Source organism: Pleurodeles waltl, chromosome 5 (genome assembly GCF_031143425.1).
Source record: "Pleurodeles waltl isolate 20211129_DDA chromosome 5, aPleWal1.hap1.20221129, whole genome shotgun sequence".
Taxonomy (NCBI): domain Eukaryota; kingdom Metazoa; phylum Chordata; class Amphibia; order Caudata; family Salamandridae; genus Pleurodeles; species Pleurodeles waltl.
This window is the reverse complement of record NC_090444.1, coordinates 1,860,839,492-1,860,851,747: the sequence shown is the minus strand read 5'-3', so window position 1 is coordinate 1,860,851,747 and position 12,256 is coordinate 1,860,839,492. Positions and strand designations below refer to the sequence as shown.

Below are 12,256 nucleotides of genomic sequence, written 5' to 3'. Positions count from 1 at the left end.
TGCGCAGATCCAATGATTTGCAATGATGCTGCCTCACCTCCACAGCTCCGCAGCAAGGACCCGACGCCTCGCACAGACATCTCCGCTCCTTCGCTCCGCAGCATTGGAACCAACGCCGCACCAGATCCAGCAAAACCTCGATCCCTGACTCTGAGCACCGGCTTGTTTCCTCATTTACACAGGTATATACTGTACCTGGGGGTCCGTGAAACTCAGTGACCCCCACCATTAGCGTCAGACTCCTTCACGACACTGTGATATCACCAAATCGAAGCATTTGTGTTTCTAAGTGCTATATTGGAGTTTAGTCTTTAAAAATTCATAACTTTACTTGTGTATGTTGGATTTTTGTAGTTTTAGTTTTGCTTGATTTAGATAAATATTGGATATTTTTCTAAACTGGTGTGGTGTCCATTTTGTAGTGTTTTCACTGTATTACTGTGTGTGTTGGTACACATACTTTACACATTGCCTCTGCGATAAGCCTGACTGCTGGTACCAAGCTACCAAGGGGATGTTTATCTCCCTTCCCCTGACTAGAGTGAGGGTCCCTGCTTGGACAAAGTGCAAACTGACTGTCAACCAGAGACCCCATTTCTAACAACACATGTTTGTTGCAGAGGTGTTGTCTGCTGCAGCACATACAGGCCCATATTTCTACCTTTTTGCAGTGCATTTGCGTCATCTTTTTACGCATAAGCGGAGCAAACTTACAAAATATAACTGTATTTTGTAAATTTGCACTGCTTTTGCGTAAAAAAATTACGCAAATGCGGCACAAAAAATGTATAAATATGGGCCACAGTTTTAACTGATCATACTTTATGGGAGGTTTCAGTGCTGGTTGTACAGTTCCATTGCTACATTCATGTAATAATCATAAAGGATGCCGTCGAATGAGGCCTTGTGATGCAAAATCCTGTATTGAGGATGCATTGGGCAGTGGTGATTCCTTGGAGACTGCTGGCTGTAATGTGAGGTCCTGCATTGGGCTGCAAGGAAATGCTTTGTGCTGCATCGGTTCTGGCCCGAGGACCACAGCTGGGCTGTCAGAGCACCTTCAGGCCCACTTCCAAGGGTCCAGGACAGGTTTGGCACCACTTGGGGGGCAAGACATACAGCAGACCGAGTCTAGGTGCTGTGTTTGTGGTGTTTGGAGACTTGTCTGTCCAAACAGCTCTGATCAGGGGGCCAGTTAAGCCCCTGGAGTCACTCTGGTGGTCCTGGGTTCAAGATGCAGGTCTAGTCCTTCCCATTCAGGCAGCAGGGCAACAGAGTGGCAGTCCCACTTGCAGAGCAGCTCAGCAGTCTTTCTGAGTCGTTTACAGATCCAGAGGTGTACTGAAGGGTGGATCTCAGAGTACATTATTTATGCCTGATGCCCACTTTGAAGTAGGAGAAGTTTCTGGAGGTTTCCACCTCTAGTGGTGCTCGTGATATGCTGCCTCCCTGCCATGGTCCCAACTTGTATGCATGTCTTTTCGGCTGGCCCAACACGGCTGGCCAAACAGACATGCGCACTTTGTGGGCACATAGCCCTCCTCTGGCCCCCTCCCTCCAGCCCGGCCCTGCCCCTTACGCTCCTCCACCTAAGCGGAGGAGCCGCCCCTGCGTCCAACAGGATTCCGCTGTGGATTTCTTCACAACTGTTGCGGAAACTGCACAGCAGTAAATCCCACAAAGGGAGATGGACGTGAGTGTCACAAGACATGATCTGCAGGTACCTTTTATAAAGTGCACAAGCTCCGGTCCAATCCCATCCTATTGAGGAAATGGTCGAAAATGAGCTCCCCTTCCAGGGTCACCCCCATATTTGGTTGGGGTGTAGGGGAAGAGTTTTCGGCACAGGGGAAAACGCTTTACCTACCGAGAAACAAACAAGAAAAAAATGTTTTTGGGGAGCGGATTCCACGTTCCCTCTTGCAGTGGGTGCCCTGGAGATGTCTGCAGGAGAGGGGGGCTTGGCACGACATTACACAAGAACTTTGGTAACCTGTTGATCAGCGCACTACCGGGAATGTTTGTCAATTATTTAAAAAACACAAAACAAATCATGAAAGAACGTTCAAGCTCAGATGTAAACCTTTCCATGTACTTTTAGGTGTTTTCGTGAATTATGCGCGTGGAATATAAGAGGCAAAAACAGTGCAGAATCCCGCTCGGTGTTTGCCTGATGGGACCAGCAGACAAATGTTGGGAACTTTTCTGCAGCGTGGTGCTCCGGTGCGGGCTTCGCGCTCCAGGGCCCGGCACCTGCCCCCCGGGGTCCGGGATGTGCCTCAGACGCTCAAGAACACGAAGAAGTGATCGGAGCCATTGCTGGTCAGGGGAGGGAAGTTAAAGATTGATTCCGCCTGCACCAGACCTGAGACGGGTCCCAGAGTCCAGAGGGGCGGTATAAAGCCTTGGAGCCATGAAGATGCCACCAGCATCCCGGAGAGGTGACGGGCGCTGCCGGCCGGGAGCCACGCTGTGAGTACTCCATCTATTCAACTATTCATCCATGCGCGCCCACTTCACCCCCGGCCATCTCTCTTCCACCCTCCTATACATGAGTGGGGGGGATTTCTGTAGAGCCACCGCGACTTAAGAGGTAACGGGGCGCTACACAGGGTCGAAGGCAGAGGAGGAGTGGCAGAGTGCTTCTAGGCGCGGACTGCCGCATTCTTGAGCAAGAGGGTGGACAGTTTGTGAGTCCTCAGGCAGTGTTTTTTTAAGAGACGAACTCAGTTATTTCCTAAATTTGAGAAGGTGGGGGGGCATTTGTGAGGGCTCTGGGGCTTCATCGATCCAAACAAACCAGCCCATCCATCCTTCATCCATCCACCCATCCATCCATCCATCCATTCATCCACCCATCCATCTATCCATCCATCCATCCATCCATCAATCCATCCATCAACCCATCCGTCCATCCATCCATCCATCCATCCTCTCTACCATCGAGTACCCATCCATGTGTCCATCGAATCCATTTCTAACTATCCAACACATATTCATCCATTTGTCCATGAGATAAATCCATTACCCACCCATCCATCAACCAAACTATACCCGCCCACCTATACTTCCAACCATCAATCCATCCGACCAGCCTTCCCACCCTCAGCCATCTGTCTATTTATTAACTTTCCCTCCAGCTCTGAGCAGGCCCACCACTCCACCGAACAAGCATCTTCAACCAGCCACCAGTGGGCCCCCTCCTGCACCCATCCACTCGTGTCCTCCACTGCCTTCCAGAGCTGGTGACTCTTTGTACTGCCAGGAGCCCTCCCTTCCACTACTGGAAGGCTCACTAGCCCCGCTGCTGCTGGCCCTCCACATCATTATCAGTAGCGCCCCCCACCCACAGTCTGCAGCTCTCCTCTCTACTCTGCGTCTCACCACTGCACTCTTAACAGCCCTCCTCCCCTCAGCTTTCAGCTCACCTCTCCACTATCATGTGACATCACGTCCACGTCACAGTTCCCCTTTCTACCAGCTGTTCCCTCTCTGTGACCCCAAGAGCAGGGTGCGCACCCTACTCACCACTCTCTCTTCTCAGCTGCCAGGCGTTCCCCTCTCTGTGACCCCAGTGGCTGTTTCTGTACATGGGCGTGGGGGCTCCGCTCCCTTTACCATCACAATGAAAAAACAAAGCAATCATTTTTTTTAATTTAAAAAATAATATCCTCTTTTTTTAACTTTATAAAATAGGGGGCACTATCTCCCCCACTCACCAACACCATCATTATTGTTGTTGCTGTGCTCAGTGCGGACAAGTGACGTGACGTCACGTGATCACTTTAACTGATCACTAGGCCCAAAGTGAGTCTATTTTCCGGGCTGACAATCTCAGAGCCCCGAGGCCTGTGAGGTCATCAGCTCAGCAAAGACCCAGCATCAAGGCCTTGTCTCCACCCACTGATGACGCGGAGGCCAAGTTAGCCTCGGGTGTTTTTGATTCAAGCCCTGAAGCGCTTACCCTCCAGGTCAATCAGGGAGTGGAGCATTGTCATCCCACCCTTTCCCAACTTGCCACAGGGCGTGGGTGGGACCTCACCCCGTGACGAGCTGGGAAAGGGTGTGGCAGGCAGGAAGACCCGGACCGAAAGCACTGCAGGACAGGCTCCTGTTGCAGTGTTGCGAGTTATGACTCGTGGTGGTCGTGGACCAAAGCAAGCAGCATATCTGAAGGAGTCTGGCCGCCGGCTGGCACTCGCAGATCAGCACCAGGTAAGAAAGACCTAAAACACCAACAGCTGCTGGGCCCATCCTCATGCAAGCGCGTGCATATGGAATGATGTCTAATGACCACTGAATTCTCAATTCTGTATGATAGTGTTTTAGCTATGGTATGGTGTGTCACTTTTGGCAGACTTGATATGTGACATAATGCTTAACCAGGGTGTTGCTTGTGAAGTAGTCACTTCCTACATTGTTAAGGTAAGCTTGCAGTGCCAGGCTTGTTGTTTTCCTGCGGCGCTGCCATGGGAAATCCCATCAAGATCAGACAATGGAGTCAAATCGCAAGATTAGCTGCGGCAGTGGAGTTTAAATTAAGCCTGTTGTCTAGTTGCAAATCAAAAAAAAAAATGTTTTTTGCACTTTATTAGTATGAATCAAACTAGTAAAGTGCAAAAAAAAATCTTTGATTGATTTACAAACAGCCAAAACGCTTCATCATGTGGAATATGAAGCTGGTAAATAATGGGACTTAGAAAAGGGAGTGAAACACATGAGATAGTAATCTAGAATTACAGGACCTTTCTGCAGTTTGTAGAGCTCAGCTCGGGCTTCCCCAAATGCAAAGTGTAGGAAAGTACCATCTTGCCTGGCATGTTACCCCCATATTTCACTGTATATATGTTGTTTTAGTGTATGTGTCACTGGGACCCTGTGTAGGAGGCTGGACTGGCTTGTAGTGAGTACCAAGGGGTACTTGCACCTTGCACCAGGCCCAGTTATCCCTTATTAGTGTATAGGGTGTCTAGCAGCTTAGGCTGATAGATAATGGTAGCTTAGCAGAGCAGCTTAGGCTGAACTAGGAGACGTGTGAAGCTACTACAGTACCACTTAGTGTCATATGCACAATATCATAAGAAAACACAATACACAGTTATACTAAAAATAAAGGTACTTTATTTTTATGACAGTATGCCAAAGTATCTTAGAGTGTACCCTCAGTGAGAGGATAGGAAATATACACAAGATATATATACACAATAGCAAAAATATGCAGTATAGTCTTAGAAAACAGTGCAAACAATGTATAGTTACAATAGGATGCAATGGGGAAACATAGGGATGGGGGCAACACAAACCATATACTCCAAAAGTGGAATGCGAACCACGACTGGACCCCAAACCTATGTGACCTTGTAGAGGGTCGCTGGGACTATTAGAAAATAGTGAGAGTTAGAAAAATAACCCTCCCCAAGACCCTGAAAAGTGAGTGCAAAGTGCACTAAAGTTCCCCTAAGGACAAAGAAGTCGTGTTAGAGGAATAATGCAGGAAAGACACAAACCAACAATGCAACAACTGTGGATTTCCAATCTAGGGTACCTGTGGAACAAGGGGACCAAGTCCAAAAGTCACAAGCAAGTCGGAGATGGGCAGATGCCCAGGAAATGCCAGCTGCGGGTGCAAAGAAGCTTCTACTGGACAGAAGAAGCTGAGGTTTCTGCAGGAACGAAAAGGACTAGAGACTTCCCCTTTGGTGGACGGATCCCTCTCGCCGTGGAGAGTCGTGCAGAAGGGTTTTCCCGCCGAAAGAACGCCAACAAGCCTTGCTAGCTGCAAATCGTGCGGTTAGCGTTTTTGGACGCTGCTGTGGCCCTGGAGGGACCAGGAGGTCGTAAATTGGACCAGGAGAGAGAGGGGACGTCGAGCAAGACAAGGAGCCCTCTCAGCAGCAGGTAGCACCTGGAGAAGTGCCAGAAACAGGCACTACAAGGATGCGTGAAACAGTGCTCACCCGAAGTCGCACAAAGGAGTCCCATGTCGCCGGAGACCAACTTAGAAAGTCGTGCAATGCAGGTTAGAGTGCCGTGGACCCAGGCTTGGCTGTGCACAAAGGATTTCCGCCGGAAGTGCACAGGGGCCGAAGTAGCTGCAAAAGTTGCGGTTCCCAGCAATGCAGCCCAGCGATGTGAGGCAAGCACTTACCTCCACCAAACTTGGACTGAAGAGTCACTGGACTGTGGGGGTCACTTGGACAGAGTCGCTGGATTCGAGGGACCTCGCTCGTCGGGCTGAGAGGAGACCCAAGGGACCGGTAATGCAGCTTTTTGGTGCCTGCGGTTGCAGGGGGAAGATTCCGTCGACCCACGGGAGATTTCTTCGGAGCTTCTGGTGCAGAGAGGAGGCAGACTACCCCCACAGCATGCACAAGCAGGAAAACAGTCGAGAAGGCGGCAGGATCAGCGTTACAGAGTTGCAGTACTCGTCTTTGCTACTATGTTGCAGTTTTGCAGGCTTCCAGCGCGGTCAGCAGTCGATTCCTTATCAGAAGGTGAAGAGAGAGATGCAGAGGAACTCGGCTGAGCTCATGCATTCGTTATCTAAAGTTTCCCCAGAGACAGAGACCCTAAATAGCCAGAAAAGAGGGTTTGGCTACTTAGGAGAGAGGATAGGCTAGCAACACCTGAAGGAGCCTATCACAAGGAGTCTCTGACGTCACCTGGTGGCACTGGCCACTCAGAGCAGTCCAGTGTGCCAGCAGCACCTCTGTTTCCAAGATGGCAGAGGTCTGGAGCACACTGGAGGAGCTCTGGACACCTCCCAGGGGAGGTGCAGTGGTCACTCCCCTTTCCTTTGTCCAGTTTCGCGCCAGAGCAGGGCTAAGGGATCCCCTGAACCGGTGTAGACTGGCTTATGCAGAATTGGGCACATCTGTGCCCAACAAAGCATTTCCAGAGGCTGGGGGAGGCTACTCCTCCCCTGCCTTCACACCATTTTCCAAAGGGAGAGGGTGTCACACCCTCTCTCAGAGGAAGTTCTTTGTTCTGCCATCCTGGGCCAGGCCTGGCTGGACCCCAGGAGGGCAGATGCCTGTCTGAGGGGTTGGCAGCAGCAGCAGCTGCAGTGAAACCCCAGGAAGGGCAGTTTGGCAGTACCAGGGTCTGTGCTACAGACCACTGGGATCATGGGATTGTGCCAACTATGCCAGAACGGCATAGAGGGGGCAATTCCATGATCATAGACATGTTACATGGCCATATTCGGAGTTACCATTGTGAAGCTACATATAGGTAGTGACCTATATGTAGTGCACGCGTGTAATGGTGTCCCCGCACTCACAAAGTTCAGGGAATTGGCTCTGAACAATGTGGGGGCACCTTGGCTAGTGCCAGGGTGCCCTCACACTAAGTAACTTTGCACATTGGCATACTGGAACACCCTTATAATTCCCTAGTATATGGTACTGAGGTACCCAGGGTATTGGGGTTCCAGGAGATCCCTATGGGCTGCAGCATTTCTTTTGCCACCCATAGGGGGCTCTGACAATTCTTACACAGGCCTGCCACTGCAGCCTGAGTGAAATAATGCCCACATTATTTCACAAGCCATTTTTCACTCCACACAAGTAACTTATAAGTCACCTATATGTCTAACCTTCACCTGGTGAAGGTTGGGTGCAAAGTTACTTAGTGTGTGGGCACCCTGGCACTAGCCAAGGTGCCCCCACATTGTTCAGGGCAAATTCCCCGGACTTTGTGAGTGCGGGGACACCATTTCACGTGTGAACTATACATAGGCCACTACCTATGTATAGCATCACAATGGTAACTCCGAACATGGCCATGTAACATGTCTAAGATCATGGAATTGTCACCCCAATGCCATTCTGGCATTGGGGGTGACAATTCCATGATCCCCCAGGTCTCTAGCACAGAACCCACGTACTGCCAAACTGCCTTTTCAGGGTTTGCACTGCAGCTGCTGCTGCTGCCAACCCCTCAGACATGTTTCTGCCCCCCTGGGGCCCAGGCAGCCCTTGCCCAGGAAGGCAGAACAAAAGATTTCCTCTGTGACAGGGTGTTACACCCTCTCCCTTTGGAAATAGGTGTGAAGGCTGGGGAGGAGTAGCCTTCCCCAGCCTCTGGAAATACTTTGATGGGCACAGATGCTACCCATCTCTGCATAAGCCAGTCTACACCGGTTTAGGGATCCCCCAGCCCTGCTCTGGTGCGAAACTGGACAAAGGAAAGGGGAGTGACCACTCCCCTGACCTGCACCTCCCAGGGGAGGTGCCCAGAGCTCCTCCAGTGTGCCCCAGACCTCTGCCATCTTGGAAACAGAGGTGTTGCTGGCACACTGGACTGCTCTGAGTGGCCTGTGCCATCAGGTGACGTCAGAGACTCCTTCTGATAGGCTCTTACCTTTCTTACTAGCCTATCCTCTTTCCTAGGTAGCCAAACCTCCTTTTCTGGCTATTTAGGGTCTCTGCTTTGGGAAATTCTTCAGATACCGAATGCAAGAGCTCACCAGAGTTCCTCTGCATCTCTCTCTTCACCTTCTGCCAAAGGATCGACCGCTGACTGCTCAGGACGCCAGCAAAACCGCAACAAACTAGCAAAGGCGACTACTGCAACCTTGTATCGCTTCATCCTGCTGGCTTTCTCGCCTGTTTCCTGGTGGTGCATGCTCTGGGGGTAGCCTGCCTCCTTCTTGCACCAGGAGCTCTGAAGAAATCTCCCGTGGGTCGACGGAATCCTCCCCCTGCCACCACAGGCAACAAAAGACTGCATCACCGATCCTCTGGGTCCCCTCTCAGCACGACGAGCGTGGTCCCTGGAACTCAGCAACTCTGTCCAAGTGACTCCCACAGTCCAGTGACTCTTCAGTCCAAGTTTGGTGGAGGTAAGTCCTTGCCTCCTCACGCTGGACTGCATTGCTGGGTACCGCGTGATGTGCAGCTGCTCCAGCTCCTGTGCACTCTTCCAGGATTTCCTTCGTGCACAGCCAAGCCTGGGTCCCCAACACTCTAACCTGCAGTGCACAACCTTCTGAGTTGTCCTCCGGCGTCGTGGGACTCCCTTTTCTGACTTCGGGTGCACTCCGGTTCACTCCTCTTCTAAGTGCCTGATCTGGTACTTCTGCGGGTGCTGCCTGCTTCTGTGAGGACTCCCTGACTTGCTGGGCGCCCTCTCTGTCTCCTCATCGAAGTGGCGACATCCTGGTCCCTCCTGGGCCACAGCAGTCTCCAAAAACCCTAACTGCGACCCTTGCAGCTAGCAAGGCTTGTTTGCAGTATTTCTGCATGTGAACACCTCTGCAAGCTTCTTCACGATGTGGGACATCCATCCTCCAAAGGGGAAGTTCCTAGTCCTCTTCGTTCTTGCAGGACACCAAGCTTCTTCCACCCGGTGGCAGCTTTCTTGCACCCTCAGCTGGCATTTCCTGGGCTCCTGCCCACTCTCGACACTGTTGCGACTCTTGGACTTGGTCCCCTTGTCTTACAGGTATTCAGGTCCAGAAATCCACTGTTGTTGCATTGCTGGTGTTTGTTCTTCCTGCAGAATCCCCCTATCACGACTTCTGTACTCTCTGGGGGTAGTAGGTGCACTTTACACCGACCTTTCAGGGTCTTGGGGTGGGCTATTTTTCTAACCCTCACTGTTTTCTTACAGTCCCAGCGACCCTCTACAAGTTTACATAGGTTTGGGGTCCATTCGTGGTTCGCATTCCACTTTTGGAGTACATGGTTTGTGTTGCCCCTATACCTATGTGCTCCTATTACAATCTACTGTAACTTTACATTGCTTGCATTACTTCCTTTTGCTATTATCTGCATAATTTTGGTTTGTGTACATATATCTTGTGTATATTTCTCATCCTCATACTGAGGGTACTCACCGAGATACTTTTGGCATATTGTCATAAAAATAAAGTACCTTTATTTTTAGTATATCTGTGTATTGTGTTTTCTTATGATATTGTGCATATGACGCCAGTGGTATAGTAGGAGCTTGGCATTTCTCCTAGTTCAGCCTAAGCTGCTCTGCTATAGCTACCTTCTATCAGCCTAAGCTGCTAGAAACACCTCTTCTACACTAATAAGGGATAACTGGACCTGGTACAGAGTGTAAGTACCCCTTGGTACCCACTACAAGCCAGGCCAGCCTCCTACATTGGTTGTGCAGCGGTGGGATAAGTACTTGCAACTACTTACCACTTTGTCATTTTGTACTTTTCATAAGAGAATAATATACAAAACAAGTTCAGTGTATGTACACCTAACCAAAAATGTTTGCTTTTCTTCTCTTACACTATCTGCTAAGTGCTGAAAAGTACTCCTAAACTTTCTAAAAGTTTCAAAAAGTTGATTTAAAAAATTTTTTTTTTGTTCTTTAAAAAGTCCTAAAACGTTTTATCTGTCCTTAAACCTTTTTGTATCATGTCTGGTGTAGGAACCCCTCTTAATTTGGTCAATACTACTTATGACCACCTTAACTTTAAGAGCCTAAGGAGTCTCTGCATTGATAGAGGTTTAGTGGTAGGAAAGAACCCTTCTAGAGATTTTCTGTATAATATGCTTATTGAAAATGATAAGGCCCAGGGTGGCCCCTCATATGAAAAGTTGATAGATAGCTCACACTCTGACTCAGGGGATGCCCTTGAGGGAGTGTTACAGGGTTCCCTTCCTAACCTGCCCCTTAGCAGACCACCCAGCAATGCTGGTAGTAATAGAAGCTCCCATCACAGTAGGGATGTTTTTGTTCCTGGAGGCCAGGTCATTAGAGTGCCAACTGTTAGGGACAGGTCTCCCTCTGCTCATTCAAATCTTTCTTCTGTGTCAAAACATTCCCAACCCACCCACCCTGATGACAAAATGTTAGAAAGGGAACTCAATAAGTTGAGAGTAGAAGAGACCAGGCTGAAGCTTAAACAGCAACAGCTGGCTCTAGACAGGGAATCCCTAGACTTAGAAAAAGAGAGACAGAGGTTGGGGTTTGGACCCCATGGTGGCAGCAGCAGTATTCATGATAGCAATCCTGTTAAAGAGCATGATTCCAGGAAGAGAGCATGATTCCAGGAATCTGCACAAGATAGTTCCCCCTTACAAGGAGGGGGATGACATTAACAAGGGGTTTGCTGCACTTGAGAGGGCCTGTATGGTACAGGGGGTCCCTCAAAGGCAGTGGGCTGCTATCCTATGGCTATCTTTCAGTGGAAAGGGTAGGGATAGGCTTCTTACTGTGAAGGAAAGTGATGCCAATAATTTTACAGCTTTGAAGAATGCACTCTTGGATGGATTTGTCTTAACCACTGAATGTAGGAGGCTGGACTGGCTTGTAGTGAGTACCAAGGGGTACTTGCACCTTGCACCAGGCCCAGTTATCCCTTATTAGTGTATAGGGTGTCTAGCAGCTTAGGCTGATAGATAATGGTAGCTTAGCAGAGCAGCTTAGGCTGAACTAGGAGACGTGTGAAGCTACTACAGTACCACTTAGTGTCAGATGCACAATATCATAAGAAAACACAATACACAGTTATACTAAAAATAAAGGTACTTTATTTTTATGACAATATGCCAAAGTATCTTAGAGTGTACCCTCAGTGAGAGGATAGGAAATATACACAAGATATATATACACAATAGCAAAAATATGCAGTATAGTCTTAGAAAACAGTGCAAACAATGTATAGTTACAATAGGATGCAATGGGGAAACATTGGGATAGGGGCAACACAAACCATATACTCCAAAAGTGGAATGCGAACCACGAATGGACCCCAAACCTATGTGACCTTGTAGAGGGTCGCTGAGACTATTAGAAAATAGTGAGAGTTAGAAAAATAACCCTCCCCAAGACCCTGAAAAGTGAGTGCAAAGTGCACTAAAGTTCCCCTAAGGACAAAGTAGTCGTGTTAGAGGAATAATGCAGGAAAGACACAAACCAACAATGCAACAACTGTGGATTTCCAATCTAGGGTACCTGTGGAACAAGGGGACCAAGTCCAAAAGTCACAAGCAAGTCGGAGATGGGCAGATGCCCAGGAAATGCCAGCTGCGGGTGCAAAGAAGCTTCTACTGGACAGAAGAAGCTGAGGTTTCTGCAAGAACGAAAAGGGCTAGAGACTTTCCCTTTGGTGGACGGATCCCTCTCGCCGTGGAAAGTCGTGCAGAAGTGTTTTCCCGCCGAAAGAACGCCAACAAGCCTTGCTAGCTGCAAATCGTGCGGTTAGCGTTTTTGGACGCTGCTGTGGCCCTGGAAGGACCAGGAGGTTGCAAATTGGACCAGCAGAGAGAGGAGACGTCGAGCAAGA

At 49.4% G+C, this 12,256-nt stretch overlaps 1 protein-coding gene across 1 annotated transcript in view; it reads left to right on the top strand.

The window, feature by feature from the left end:
* Positions 1-2,177: 2,177 nt before the first annotated feature.
* Positions 2,178-12,256, top strand: part of LOC138296887 (solute carrier family 22 member 7-like) — a 214,846-nt gene continuing 204,767 nt past the window's right edge. Inside the window, exon 1 of the mRNA XM_069236382.1 lies at positions 2,178-2,472. The gene's annotated coding sequence lies outside the window, so the exon portion shown is untranslated. The remainder of the gene's footprint in view (positions 2,473-12,256) is intronic.